Source organism: Cheilinus undulatus, linkage group 2, assembly GCF_018320785.1.
Source record: "Cheilinus undulatus linkage group 2, ASM1832078v1, whole genome shotgun sequence".
Classification (NCBI taxonomy): domain Eukaryota; kingdom Metazoa; phylum Chordata; class Actinopteri; order Labriformes; family Labridae; genus Cheilinus; species Cheilinus undulatus.
Window position 1 is genome coordinate 21,360,116 of NC_054866.1, and position 15,301 is coordinate 21,375,416.

Here is a 15,301-nt window from a genome sequence, read left to right on the forward strand (position 1 = left end):
TTTCTATTTACTTGGTACAAAAGTGGCAGGCTGCAGAGGGGACGCGGAGATGGCCAAACTTCTCGAGTGACCAACGTGAGTGAGTAAAGTAGACCATTTCTAAACAGATTATACACTGCTTTAGCACAGATATGACTGTGGTAAAACAACAAAAAAAATGAAAATAGTCTATATCCCCTTATTTACTCTTAGGTCACAGAAGCAAATCAGCCAAAAGTCTATTCACTCCTGTGAGAATCTTCGTGATATCCAATGTGCTTATGAAAGTCCTCCCCTCTGTAATATTGTCACCCGAAATGTCCTGTGTGTATGTTAAAGACAAAAAAATACATTTTTCAGGGGATTTTGGCGAGACCGTATGGCTGCATGTTAGCTTAGTGTTTGTGAAGCTGCTAACTAGCTAACAAAGTTACGTCAGGTCATATATTTAACAGCTCAGAATACTTTGATATAAAATACAGCATTTTTCTTTTGATTTATTAGCTGATATGAAGTGTTGCCAGATCAGTTATAAATTTATTAGTACATTGAAATGAATCATCCTGTCATCCTGTGTTGTTGTCTCATATTTTAAAAAAGCCAGTTTTCATATCAAAATATTGCAAAATATTCATAAGCCTTTTGACTCTGTGTTGCAACATTGCGTCCCAAAACACTGTAATAACTAATACAGGGGCCCAAGAGAGGTCCAACTTTATACAGTTTGTTGCCACTATGTTGACATGCTTATAGCTGAAAATGTTGAGATAGCAGAACATTTTTCCAGTTAAAAAAAAAAAATGAATGTATTAGTAGACTAATCTTTTTTAAGTTTAGCCCCCAGAAAATGTTGGCTCAACTTAAATCTATATGTTCAGTTGATATCTAACATAATTTAAGAAACTCAGTCAAATGTGTTGCATCAACTAGTTCAGTTATCGAAAGTGCTTGGCATAATTCATCATTTGTTCACTCAACTTTAATCAAGCTGGATTTTCTACAGTGCAGCTTGTGAATGTCCGACATTATAAACATCACACACTTACTGTCCACACACATCCATTGAAGTTTTTATACTTTGCCCTGTGAATATCAGCCTCCCCTTTTAAACAGTGTCACATCAACAGTAGTTCTTTTATTCTGAATGCTGACAAATCAGTCAGAGCATAATGTTTCAAACCCAGATATGGATATTATCAATTCTCAACTATCGTTGCATTGTAAAGCTGATGCCTTGTCATCTACCTCTTTCTTTGTTCCTCAACGCACAACAGAGAGGAAAACAAGAGGAGGGTGCAAAAAGCTGCATTGCACCACATCACATCTCACTGCATCACTTGCAAGTTGTCAGGATTCTACAGTAGGCATCAATGTATTCAAGCTGATTTTATCACTTTAGGACACATTGTAATAAAGCTTCACTCTATGCCTGAGACCATTCATGTTGACTAAGCAACAACGTAATGTCCCTGTCCATTTATCTACATTTTGCTGATAATGTTGGTAAGCATCTGTCTAATCAAAGTTTTTAAGGCTTGTCAGAAAAGTTAAAGACAAGACTTTCTTTTGGGATTTATCGTCTTATTTTATTTTGTCTAACATCCTGATTGTTTGTGCTGTTAGAACACCTTTGTCCATTATAATTCAATTTGAATTGGATCATTTTAATTTAATAAGTTCAGATATTGAGGTGAGTTTTAAACTCTGAAGCTCAAAATTAGCCCATATTTATGTGTAAGAGAAGTGGAGTGGCTCTTAAATGGCTGTAACTGGTTGATTTAGTTTTAATTCATAGGTTATTAATGTAAATGAATTAGTAAAGAAGTGAGAAAGTGGTCCCGTATGGTTGACAAGTCATGTCTGCATGCGTATCTGTACTAAGTGATGTCATATGAGCCTCTATGGAGCTCCGCAGTTATTGAAAAATTGATCGCTAACATGACCCACAAACCTTTAGTCCCACTGAAGCCCAGTTTGAGCGGCCTACATTCGACCCGCTGACAGTCCTCTGGGTGGTGCGGTCCCACAGGAGCAGGGCTAAATGAAAAACAAGTAGCTTAGCGTCCTCAGACAGGACAGTTCAAGGATTTAAAGGAGAAAGATGCAGTGTTTCAGAACAGGACTGCCTGTACACAGGTGTGTTTCTGAGTGTGTGTGCACAAAGTGAAGTTCTTGAGGGGCCAACAATGTTGTGTGGAGAGCCAGCGAGGTGTTTGAGCGTAATTGCTTGTCTTGAGAAACACGGCCGAGAGCTCCAGATTCTTACAGCTCTACTGTTACAACTCGTGCTTGGATCAACAAAATCAAAAGCCTTTGAGTTTACAAGTCAGACATTCGACCTCGCCATGTTTTCACCAAGCTCTGAGGGCCCCGAGCAGGAAGCTGATGAATTAGCGCTTTTCTTCTTGCAGAGTTTTTGATGAAAAAGGCAACAGAGGGAGTCAGTAGACTGCCTTTTTAAAACTTCTTTTATACAGTTGTGCCTAGGTTCTAGTTCTAGTTCAAACTACATTTGTCTGCACTGCTCTAAATTACTATGAGATTAAATGAAATGCTACCTTTTTAAACAAGCCAGTAGAATTTCTTAACATCTAGTGGATGGACAAGATTGTTCATTAAATTATAGTCCTTAAACAATGTGACAGGTGGGAACATTGTTGCTGTTTGCCTGGCAGCTTCATCCCAGCCTCAGCTCCACTTCTTATCCGTTTAAAGATTCATTTAAAGTTAGATCAAGATACCAAATGCTGACCCCTGCCATTGGGTCTCATAACTCCTCTCCTCTTCATATTCTAATGGGCGATGTTCATCAGTATGTTTACATGCAGTTGGAAAAAGTGGATTTTTTGCTAGTCTGACAAAAACTGGACTTTTAAAATATGCAAACATGTTAGTCTGACTGAAATCTTACTAAGTCGAGTTTCTCAGTGTCAGACTAAAACCCTTGGATAACACGGTTGTGAAATTGAGCAACCTCCAATTTCCACATCCTCCTGCTGCACTGGCTGAGCTCCGGTCCATCTCTGGCACATCCCAGAAGCATCACTGCGCTCCACTTCACTGGAGATATGTGCCAGGTCTGCCACATCAATGCACGTAGAGCAGATCCAAACAGCCGGAAGAACCTGCAAAACTCACTATCGTAATCTTCACTTCAACATCATGTTTTATCCTGTGGTACAGGCAACAGGTCACTGGGAGGTCAGTTACATGGGACACAGAACTACTTTTGAGAATTTTTCATGAAACCACACATCCTTTGTAGAAATCATAAACCTTTTAACTTCCTTTTAACTATGTAATAACCCATGGAAGAGCCAAAAATAATGGAATCATGGCGAAATGAAAGACAAATCAATCCCAAAAATAGGTAGCTATGTAGCTTATGTAATTGCTTTGTGAGCTTAGCTTTGTTTATGTTAGCTATGAAGCCACATTTTCTATGTAGCAGCTAACAGAGTTACATAAGCTACACTTGCTGCATTAGAATCAAGCTGCAACCTCCAGTCCTGAAAATGAGGCCAATGCAGAAGTGCAAAAAATTGCAATACAGCGAGTGTCCACTTGAGGCTGGCTGCAAGAACACTGGAAGCCCCGTCCGGACACCTGTTAAACAGTCGGTTTTTACACTAGAAATAAACTGGTTTACAGCCTGGTTCAAAAAACCAAACATGACTCATTAGCTAATATCTTTATGTGCTCTCACTGTACGGGGGGTGAATTTTTTTGTACCACAATCGTTTAAATTATATTTAGAAAAACCTCACTGTGGACTGATTGGCATGTCTTAATTGATTGACAGATAGCTCGACAGGCTCGAGTTACATTTTTGTTCCAGTTTGCAAGGTTGCTCGCCTTCAGTTGGAGCAGAACTGCTGCGCAGCAGATCACAGCACAGACGTAGGATGTTAAAATTGGAGGTTATTCATGCATTCACCTCAATCAGACATAAACTGGCCGATGCATTCTGAGTATGCCCCACAATCTCAACACCAGGCTTTGACCTTGATATCAACAAACATAAATGCTTAGCAAAGCAGAACTTACATTGCCATCTGCTTTCAAATCTCACCATGAGCTAAAGGGATTGCCAAAAGTAAAGTGTAGAGTATGTACAAATCTACCGATCTGATGTCATAGCTTGATAGCAAAGTCAGCCACTAGAATGTCCATTCATAACTATCTGAAAGGGAGCATATCAACCCCTACTCTATAAGGGTCTGACTTTATTTATTAAAATAGATTCTCCCTCAATGCTTGGATACTTGGATAGAGAGTATTCCAATTAAACAGGCTAATCTAGCTATAACAGTTTGACTTTACCGTGCATGTAAGACAGACTGAGACTACATTCATGTTATAAGTGGTAATCACCAAAAGACAGGTACATGACACTCCCATAGGATATGCTTCTCAGGTACTTCTTCCACATAGACTCCATGAATAAATAACTGCAGCCAAATACTGTAGAAAATGACATGTCAATTCTTAGTGGCTCTCATGGTCAGGTATCTTCTGGTACATCACATACTGCCTGTCTCACACTAACCCTCTGTAGTAACAGTGAGTCCTATTGGCTGCAGGTGCAGACTGCAGGGTTAAATCTAACATATAACCAAAAATAAGACTCAGTTCATAGTTCTTATTTCTCTCTATATCACTGAGCTGGCCTGTGACCCTGAACCTACAAGCCCCACCCAGCCCCCAGCTATTCTGTACAATGCCCATTACAATCAATGAGCTCATCAATGCCTAGCAATTGATATTAATGACATCTCCTAATCTGCTGTTCCTTCCCAGCTTGTGGTGGATAGTTCTCCTTACACAAACACACACAGGGTTTGTGTTGGTGCTGCTTGCATGGCCAGTGCTTGTGCTTTATTGTGCTGCTGTGATCTTGCAAGGTTGTCATTTGCATGTTTCACCAAACCCACGCTTAGACTGTGGGGAGCTTTTCCTTCACTCCTTTCTCCTGCAGATATTGTGTATTTATAAGTGCTGTTGGTCAGTTAGGATCTAAACCTCAGTAGTTAAGTTTGTGTCTTTAAATTGTACATTTTGTGTTAGAAATTTGAACAGAGACTGCCCTCTACAGGCTGGACCCACTTATACCAATGGAATACTTCTGTTGGTTGATCTGTTACACGCTGAGTAACACAAGAACCATAAACTATTGAAGAGTCAGAGTATTGAAGATGCACACAGTAGCATGCTCTCACACCCCCCTTATCAAATACAGAAGCTTGGTGTGCAGTCCAGTGCTTCACTAAACAATAATCTATGTGGCCCTCTAAACACTATCTCTTATTTAAATGATTCTACCTGGAGGTTTTCACTAACAAAGATGATTAAGATGAAGTCTGCTGAGAAAAAAATCACATTTTGTTAAATTTTGACTTGCAACATATTAAATAGGTGGTTCATGCTGTAATTCCAAGTCAGATTTGTTTTTTTAAGGCACTGAAACACAAGTATATGTTAGGAAAGAAAATCATTTTAGGGGCTTGAGTAAGTACGTATTAGCATACACAGTAATAAGTTATGTTGCAGTCAACTTTCTTTGTGTTAATGGATTATACAATGAATTGTTCCTCAGTTTTGTCAGTAGTGATTTTCACCTGGAGCCAAAATGTGTATTTATCTAGTCAGGTTAACTATTTTTACTGACATGCTTGTGAGAGAAACATGGGCCGGTAAATGTTAAAGAGCTCAGGTGCACCAGGTGGTTGCTTCAAAGCCAATCTAAAGCAGCCATCTGATCTAAAACTCCTCAAATATCAACAAGGAGGTCTCAGAGTAAAAAACCAAATGGGGTCTGGGCTGAGGGGGCTCTCATCCTGAAGCTCAGGTGTAATTTGCTTTCACCTTCCTCCTCTGAATCTCTCCATAATCAAAAGCTGCATACATCCAGTGATGGGTTCACTAAATAAAGAGTTCTGAAGAGGCCAACATTTCTGAATTATTCAACTTTAAATGCAACAACAGCTGGAGGAGTTACAACAGATAAGATGGGAGGTTGAAGATGGATACAGAAAATGAAGAGCTTGTTCAAACTAATGTGAGCCGAATGAAAAGACTGCTTTAATACATTTCTTAATTGAATGCACTCAAGTTCCATCAATGCATCCTATGATGGTCAGCTGGGCTGAATTCAAAAGAGTTCCAACATGCCGTCATCTGATGAACATTTATCATGTCTCCATCTGCATAAAATCTGACGTCAATCAGCACCGCAGGGCAATGGATAGCACCGCATTTCTGTCTGACACTTATCAGAGCTTTTATGTTAACTCACAGGGCTTGCCTGTTAAAACAAAATCTTTCCATCATCACTGTCTGAGTAAATTTCAAGAGGGTCGACCCAATCACTCTCTCATCTTTGCACTGTTTTATTAAAAATATAGATAAACTAGGTGTGTTGCTATCGTGCTTTTCTTTAATCAAGTTGGTGACCGTTGGATACTAGTCCCTGGCAAACCATGCCCAAAAGGCCTCCTTCTTCCCCGCTCATGTCCACCAGTCGTCAGAGGGCTGCTGCTTTGGCAGTTGCAGATGCAACAATTCAGGTGTAGGAGGAGTTCAGGGAGGATATGGAGATGGACTTTTGGTTGATGTTCTGGCAAGCCATAAGGCAGCTCAGGAGGGGAAATCAGGGCTCTTCTCAGGATGTTCCCAGCAGTCATTGGGAACTGCTGACCTTAAGTGGGAATGTTGTTGAACGGTGGAAGCAACACTTTAGAGAAACTCCTTAATCTAGCCAACACCTCCTCTGAGGAGGAGACAGTCTGAAGAACCGAAATCTGAAAAAACGGTGGACTGCTACCTCCAGGTGGAGAGTGAGTCTCTGCCTCAGGTGAAGGAGTTCAGGTTCTTGGGTTGGGGTCTTGTTCATACGTAAGGGTAAAAGGGAGATTTAGATTGACAGGTGGATTGGTGCAGCATCGCCAGTACTGCAGGCGTTGTGGTGAAGAAGGAGCTGAGCTGGAGTGCAAAAACTTCAATTTACCAGTCAGTTTACCTCCAAACCTCATCTATGACCATGAACTCTGGGTAATGACCAACAGAATGAGATTGCAAATACAAGCAGTTGAAATAAGGTTTCTCTGGAGGGTGGCTGGGCTTAGACTGTTGAGGTGTCGCCTTCTGGGTGCCTCCCTCTTGAGGTCTTCCAGGCACATCCAGCTGGGGGGAGATCTCGGGGAAGACCCAGAATATGCTGGAGGGATTATACATCCTGTCTGGTCTGGTATGTCTCTTGATCCCCTGGAAGGAGTTAGGAAGTGTAGCTGGGGAGAGGGATGACTGGGTTGATTTGCTCAGTCTTCTTACACTGCAACCTAACCCTGGATAAGTGGAAGATTTGTTTGTGATTCCATTTATATAACCATATTTGGATTTACTCATTGATAATTTGATTTATTTGCCTATGTATTAATTGTTTCTGTTTCTTTAAGAGATGTTATATTAAATCTCCTTAAATTTTGAATAGAAAACATGCACCTCACCTTATTCACACACTGTTAGATTTCTTGTTTGTGTGTTTGGATGTCTGTGCATCCCCAGTGTGTTGAAGTTTCTGTCCTAGACCAAATGGAAACAAACTTCTTAAAGTGTCTCTTCTTAGCTGACCCTGCGTCTTCATCATAAATATTTGTCTAATCTCTCACCCTGACCTCATTTCAGAAGTCTTCAGTCAAAGAAAGACGGGCTGAGAGCAGAGTAAACAAGCCCAGCATCACAAAGAGACACACATTCCTGCACTACACTCACAGGAAAATAACAGCACCCACACAAAGGAACACTTATCATGCAGGCCTTTGTGAATACAGCCCGCTTTTAATTGTGCACACAGCTGACTTCGATCCACAACTCCTTGCTCGTGATGTTTGGCTTTTCTCGCCCACCTACAATAAGATGGAAATCGATAGTTGAGCTCTTGTGGAATTTTTCAATCAATTTTCAATGAAAAGCAGAGAAAACGTGCAGCCTTGAGAAAGCTGGGCTGTTGTCAAAAAGCATCAACAAGCAGCAAACATTACAAACATTCTTATTTTGTTTCTGTTTAAAGGGTTAAGATCTCACTCTCTGACAGTATTAAGATGTGACATAAGATCACATTGTTTCCACACTCACCTTAATACAATTTTAGTGCTCTTTGCATTCTCCAGTCCAGAGCTTGTCCCCGCTTACCAGTCCCCAGCTGGTCTGCACTCACAGGGCTCCAAGCTCCACCAGGGCTGAGCATGGTTAGGCCATTGCATCCTAATATAAAACATACAATTCACAATACAAATAGTCAATGAAGACAGGTTGCATTTTTACTCATTTTGTGTAACACTGTGTAGCCCTAACACTCTGCAATTGTTTTAAACATTCAGTAGGTAAAATTCAGCCACCAGGGGGCTCTCAACCACATCACTAACAAAAAGACGATTGACAGAATCGGTCAAACATAGCACCCCATGTTTTTCTGGAGGCTGATAACAGTATGTTTGCTCTATCTATATGAGAGCATGGATTTGAATTTAACTTGAGCTATTTCCATAGAAAACCATTGCATGAAACCAGGGTAATACCTCACAACAGATACTTTTTGTTTTGTTGTACTGACAATATTGGAGAAGAAAGTTTTCTTTTGTTTTATTTTGATTATGCAACCAAACTCCAGAAAGTTGGGGCACTGTGTAAAATATAGATTAATACAGATTGCAATGATTTGCATAAACCCAGATTTTATTCACAACAGAACAAAAGCAACATATCAGATGTTGAAACTAAGATATTTTACCATTTCATTAAAAATATTAGCCCACTTCTCATCATCATTGATAGTACCTTTTCAGATGTGTAATCTGCCTGCAGCATATACACTAATGCAACCCCCCACCATCAGAGATGTAGGCTTCAGAGCTGTCATTGATAACAAGCTGGATGGTCCCTCTCCTCTTTACTCCACAGGACACATCTGTGGTTTTCAAAAATAATTTTGAAATTTCATTCATCTGACCACAGAACAGTTTTCCAGTTATCTTCAGTCCATTTTAAATGAGCTTTGGCCCAGAGAAGACGGTCTGGATCATGTTCACATATGGCTTCTTCTTCACATGATACAGCTTTAACCTGTATTTGTAGATGGCGCTGTGAACTATGTTGACAGACAATATCTGTGTTCCTGAGCCCATGCAGTGATTTCCAGTACATGATCATGCCATTTCTTTAACCTGAGGGCCCGAAGAGCACAAGTATCCAATACTAACCTTGGGCACAGAGATTTCTTCACAAATTTATCTTGAGGAACATTTTTCTGAAATTGCTCCACAGTTTTTAGACACAGTTTTTCACAGATTGATGAAACTCTGCCCATCATGTTACTGACCTGTTAACAATTAAAAATTGGTAGCAAAATTCTCCTAAAGTTGTTTCATGATTAGTACCTCTTACTTTTCCAGCTGTGGGTTGCCCTGTCCCTACTTTTTTGAGATGTGTCATCAATTTGGAAATTATGTAATATTTTACATGAAATGGTAAACTGTCCCTTTATCATCTAATATGTTGTTCATGTTTTATTTTCAATAAAATGTTTTTATTAAATTTGCAAATCATTGCATTGTTTTATTTACATTTTACACAGTGTCCCAACTTTTTTGGAATTGAGTTTGTATGTTAATAAGCCATATATTTACTTAATGATCACTCAGTCTGGATTATCTGTGATACCAACTTTTCATAACTGGTTAAGTAACAAGGAATCATGGGAGAGCAGTTTAGATAAACTTACTGGTGACAGTCTGAGCTGCAGATGGGAGGAGGAGGAGGATTAAGGTGTGTATGGGAAGAAAGAGGAAGGTGTGTGCTGTGTGTGGAGCAGTCGAACACGCCGCAGCATATCGGTAAACACCGTTAATCACAGGTTAGCAGATGGGAACGTTAATTGCAGAGGAGGAAATAACAAGACCCAGAGGATGCTTCTATTTATCGACACCCCCACTGTTACTGATAAGAGCTGGACGAGGTGTGTGTGCATGTGTGTGAGTATGTTCACCCTGCAAATTGAGGAGTGTCTGGAGGGAGGAGGTGATGAGAGGGGATTTCATGTTGAATATGAGCTCACTAACAGTTTTCTTTGTTTGTCTGTCAGTCACCGTCATCTCTGTCACTGAACACATCTGGGGTTCAACTGAAACTCTGATAGGTGAAAAAAATATTCACTGACTCGTCTTTATCTAAATAATCTGAACTACTTTGTGTGCTTTCTTTTAAGTATCCCACCCATTAAATTAAGCTGTATAAAAACTTGTCAGGTATGTCATGAAATCCCAACCTCACAATTAAATTTGTGTCAAAATACTGGGTTCACAATCAGTTGTGGACAGTAATGAAGTAAATTTACTTAATTGCTTTACTTAAGTACAGTTTTTGAGTATTTGTACTTACTTGAGTTTTATTTTTTGGGAAGAACTTTTACTTTTTACTCCACTACATTTCTAAATCCTCTTGTTACTCACTACTTTTCTCTGCAGTCAGCTGATGACTTTTTTTCTACAGTCTGATTAGTGAGACGATAAACTCTGTTCAGGTGGTTTGTCTATGTTGGAAACCTGCAGCTTAGGAACCGCAGGTATCTCTTTTGCCCCTCACAGGAGGCTCTCTGCAGCTATCCCAGAAAAATGAAATATAGGAAACTTTTATAACATAAAAATACATTTTCTAATTCTATATCGAGATATTTTTGTGTATCTGTTAAATGTGCTGCTTTTTTCATTCACAAGTAACTTTATTTTCAATGTTGTGTGTTTACGGTGCAGGACATATTGCCGCTTATGTTGCTAAAAAAAGATTGTATTTTTTCTAAAACCCTGATTAAAAACTCAATGTATTAGGGCCAACCTAAAAAATAAAAAAATTAAGATAATCTTTAAATTTTTGTGCAAAAAAATAAAATTAAAAGTATATATATTTTTTAGATTGTACAATTATATATTTAGAAGAAATCAAACTCAGAATTTCAGAGTTTTAAAGGTTGTAACTTTACAAAGAAAAACTTGAAATTTCCCAGTTCTAAAAGTTTTAAGTTTTGACACTAGAAATTAAAAAATGTCAGGATCCTAAAATTGTAAATTTACAACAGTGTCAAGTGAAAAAAATGAGCAAGCAACCGAACTGGAAACAGTGGCTGGATTTTCGACTTACTAGTCTGAAAAATTCTCTATTTTGGTTCAGGTACATTTTCAACTTTACAGTAAAGAAAAACAAACTTTTTTAAAATCTTAAATTAAAGACTTTTTAAATTTGAGAATTTTGAGGTTTTTCCTCTTGAAAATCACTTGATCCTCTTTATTTTTTTTTTCTAGAGTGTTCCTAATACATTGCCACAATAATGTATAGTTTATAAATGGTAATTGAAGGTCTTTTTCAGTAATTGATGCTTTTTAAAGTGTAGCAAAGTACAATACTTTCCCAAAAGTATACTTAAGAAAGAGTAAAGTGACTGATTTAGTCAGAGTAGTAGAAGTACACAACTGGCCACACCTCGTTTCAGGAAAAACAGATCCATGGATCACTAGCAGGAGCACAACTTCATTTGCCATTTAAACCAGTTTAAATGCTGACGTCTGTGTCTCGGGGAAAATGGTAAAGACATCTGCAATGTAGCCCAAGATGCTTTCACTATTTGTACAATAATGCCCATTGTTCTTTATATGTTTTGGTGTCTCAGGGTTCACACTGTGTCTGTCTTTGTGCCTTTTCAATACCTCATGTTTCTCTGAGTCAATTTACATGAAATTAAATATGAAAAAGCAACAATATGTAACTTTCAGCATGGAGAATGATGTCTGCCACATTTCCACAGAGTGCCCCAGTTGCCTACTTTCAGTACTATGTATCTTTGGTAACAGGTTGCAGCTCTCTGGACGGCAGAGTGTAGCAAAGTGTAAAGAATCCATTCAGTCTATCTCAGCACTGTTTGATGCAGTAGCTGAGGGTAACCGACCAAAAAAGGACAAGAATGGGTGAAGCTAAGAAGAGAACAACATAAATAAAAAAGAAAAGAGAGAGTGATGGAGGAGGAAGCCTGACTAGATTATATGCTGGGTGAGCACATGGTAAGAACTTTGTGAAACAGTGGGCTGTAAGTCTGACACCAAGCTGGCTATGATCCTGCTGAATGAATGAGAATTAGGCACATACTCCAAATGCAAACAGTTTGTCCTGCTTTGGTGTTCTGCGTACTGCACCAAATTCCTCCATAATGTTACTTTAAATTAATTTGATACTTTCTGAAAGTTTAGCTTCTGGCATTTTGCCCTTGGTATATCATAGAAAAGTTCATAACTTGACACTAAGATGTATGACATAAGCTCACAATATTTTTTTCAAATTTACTTTCGCTTCATTTAGAAAACCACGGAAGTGTCTATCTAACATAAAAATCGTCATACAGGTTAAGTATATCAGATTTCCTTCCATTGTGATGTCTTCATATTGTCCTCAGACAAACAACTTGCGCGCTGCTCCCTCAGCATTTGAATCAATCAGCATGGCTCTATGAATCCAATAGCTCCTAATTGATGCACTAATCCAGTCACTAAGTACTGCAGCGCTGTGGAGTCTGCCCAAAGCAAACAGCACACTCACACAGGAGTCATCAATGAGCTGCTTCTCAAACAGCAGAGAACAGCAGGACTGACAGAACGTCTATGAAGTATAGATCAAGGAGGAGAAATGCAGCGTCCTGAGCTCAACACCTTTAACCTGAAACAACAACGCTCCTGTCCAATGAGCATCCAGCAGGAACGACTGTCACACTTTAATATTGTTTATTGCACTGTAAGTTAATCTTGCTAATTTGACTGAACGGTACATTTCTTTAGTGTGTTGGCATCACTTAACCTCATGCTGGCATCATATCCCCTGGATTTTGAGAAATTTGGGATTTTCAGAGACATTAAAGACATTGACACCACTGCTGCATTGTATGCTTTCCTCTTTTATTTGATCACGGTTAGTACATAGCTTTCAGCTTAGCTACAGCCACATAATATCCTAATACAACCATAATTTAGTAAAAAAAAAAAAAAAGCAAGTTTTGAACATAAGATAAAAGTTACATGAACAGGTTAAATTCCTAATAAATTAATGACTTTGTCTTGCTGTAGGATCTCTGAAAAGACTTCATGTCATGCTACGGTAAATTGAGCTTTTTTTAACAGCATTACAAGTACTGGGTGAAATTATTTGAGTTTAAATTGTATCGTTTAAAAATGATTCACATAGTGTTGTTTTAGCCTGATTTCTATTATTTTGCAGGAAACTTGCACCTCCAAAAATACCTCAAAAAGTTGTACTTTTAAAAAGTTTACTACAAAATGAAGCTAAAATACACGGTGTGAGAGTTCCCTCTTCACAGGCTTGTTGAAATCTCTTCCAACACAATCAACCATTAACAAGAAACTGAAGGAGTTATACAATAAAAACTGATAATAACTACTCTGTTCCTGTAGTTTTTCCAGTGCAGGTTTTATTCAGTGTGTCCTTCATTCCCTGCTTTTGATTTTGTTGGAAAGAGAAAAAATAAAAATGGTGTCACTAAAGAAATTCTGCCTGTCGGTTTTTGGGGAAAGGTTAAAATTATATTTCTATATTAAAAAAAGATTATATATACAGTACCTATAAAATTCAATTTTTTTTTACCTTTTATTGATTTTATATATTAATCATGGTCGATATAATTTTGATTTTTTTTTTATGAAGAAAAATTACAAAAAAAAGCCTCTTTAATGTCAAAGTGAAAAAGGTAAATTAATGACAATCAAATAAAAATATGTAATGTAAAATAAGTGACGGCATAAATATTCACCCCCCTTCAAAGTGACTGACCTAATTCAACAGAGGTCCAGCCAATCAGTGCTAATGGTCTCACAATTAGTGAAATCAGGACCACCTGTGTGCAGTGAATGTGTCTTAAGTGACTGTAGTATAAAGACAACAGTGTCTGGAAGGACCAGTCACTGGTTAATCAGTATTCCTGGCTACCATTACACCAGAAGAACTCTCCAAGCAACTCAGAGATTATTGAAATAATAATTCAGGGGATGAATACAAAAAAACTGAACATCCCCTGGAGTTCAGTTAAATCCATCATCAAGAAATGGAAGGAACAGTGCACATGTGTAGGAGACTAGTGAGAGAGACCTCCAAGACACCTATGACTACTCTAAAGGAGCTGAGATGAGAGGGACTTTGTATACAGCTGTTGCCCGGGTTCCTTCCTCATCACTCAAAGCTTTATGCGAGAGTGACAAAGAGGAAGACACTGTCTAAGAAAACTCATGTTAAATCTCAACTAGAGTTTGCCAAAAGGAATGTCAAGGCAATGGTCAAGAGGGAGAAAGTTCTTTGGTCTTATGAGACCAAAATGGTACTTCTTAGCCATCAAACCTGACGCTGTTTGGTCATCACCACAAACACAACATTACCGCTGTAAAGCATCTTGGTGGCAGCATCGTGCAGCAGCCGGCCCTGGAAGCTTGTAAAGGTAGAGCGTAAAATGAATACGGTAAAATATAGGTAAATCCTGGAGGACAATTTCATTCAGTCTGCAAGAGAACTATGGCTTGAGAGATAATGGTTTTTAACAGCAAGACAAAGACCTGAAGCATACAGCAAAAGCTACACAGAAAATGGTTTAAAGACAACGAGGTGAATCTTCTGGAGTGGCTGATTCAGAGCCCAGACCTCATGAAGTATACATTTATCTTATTAAAGTAAATAACCTGTAATAGCATTTTCTTGCATTGTCTCCCTCAGCATCTCTGCTTTGATTGAAACAGCCTAAAGAGAAGAGGAGCATTTATTTATACTGTAAAATAACACATTCATCCTTATCTGTTATCAGGGTAATCTTCAAATCTTAAAGTCAAGAGTTTACACTGTAACATGTTAAGGTGTCAGACCTTGTATTCTTGTTTTTGTTGATGTTGAACTTTATGGCCTCTTGCTTCACACTGAAACCAAGTCCTGAACTATAACTGGAAGAAGAAGAAAAGGTTGTCATTACAGCTGCTTCTCAAGGAGGATTGAAGTTTAGCACAGGTCCTTTCAGCATGCAGCTGAGGCAGCGAGAAGGAGGGAGACAGGAGGAGATAGGAATCGATTGTGAAAGTGTGTTCCTCCCCACCAACACTGAGGTTAAAGGAGAGGCCTGTGCAGAAGAATGTCCTACTGAGTAATTACAAGAGCTCCTCTCTTAACACACACACTGACCCGGCTTTGAGGCGTACGCGTGTTAATAATCAGAGCTCATAATGAACAGAATCCATAG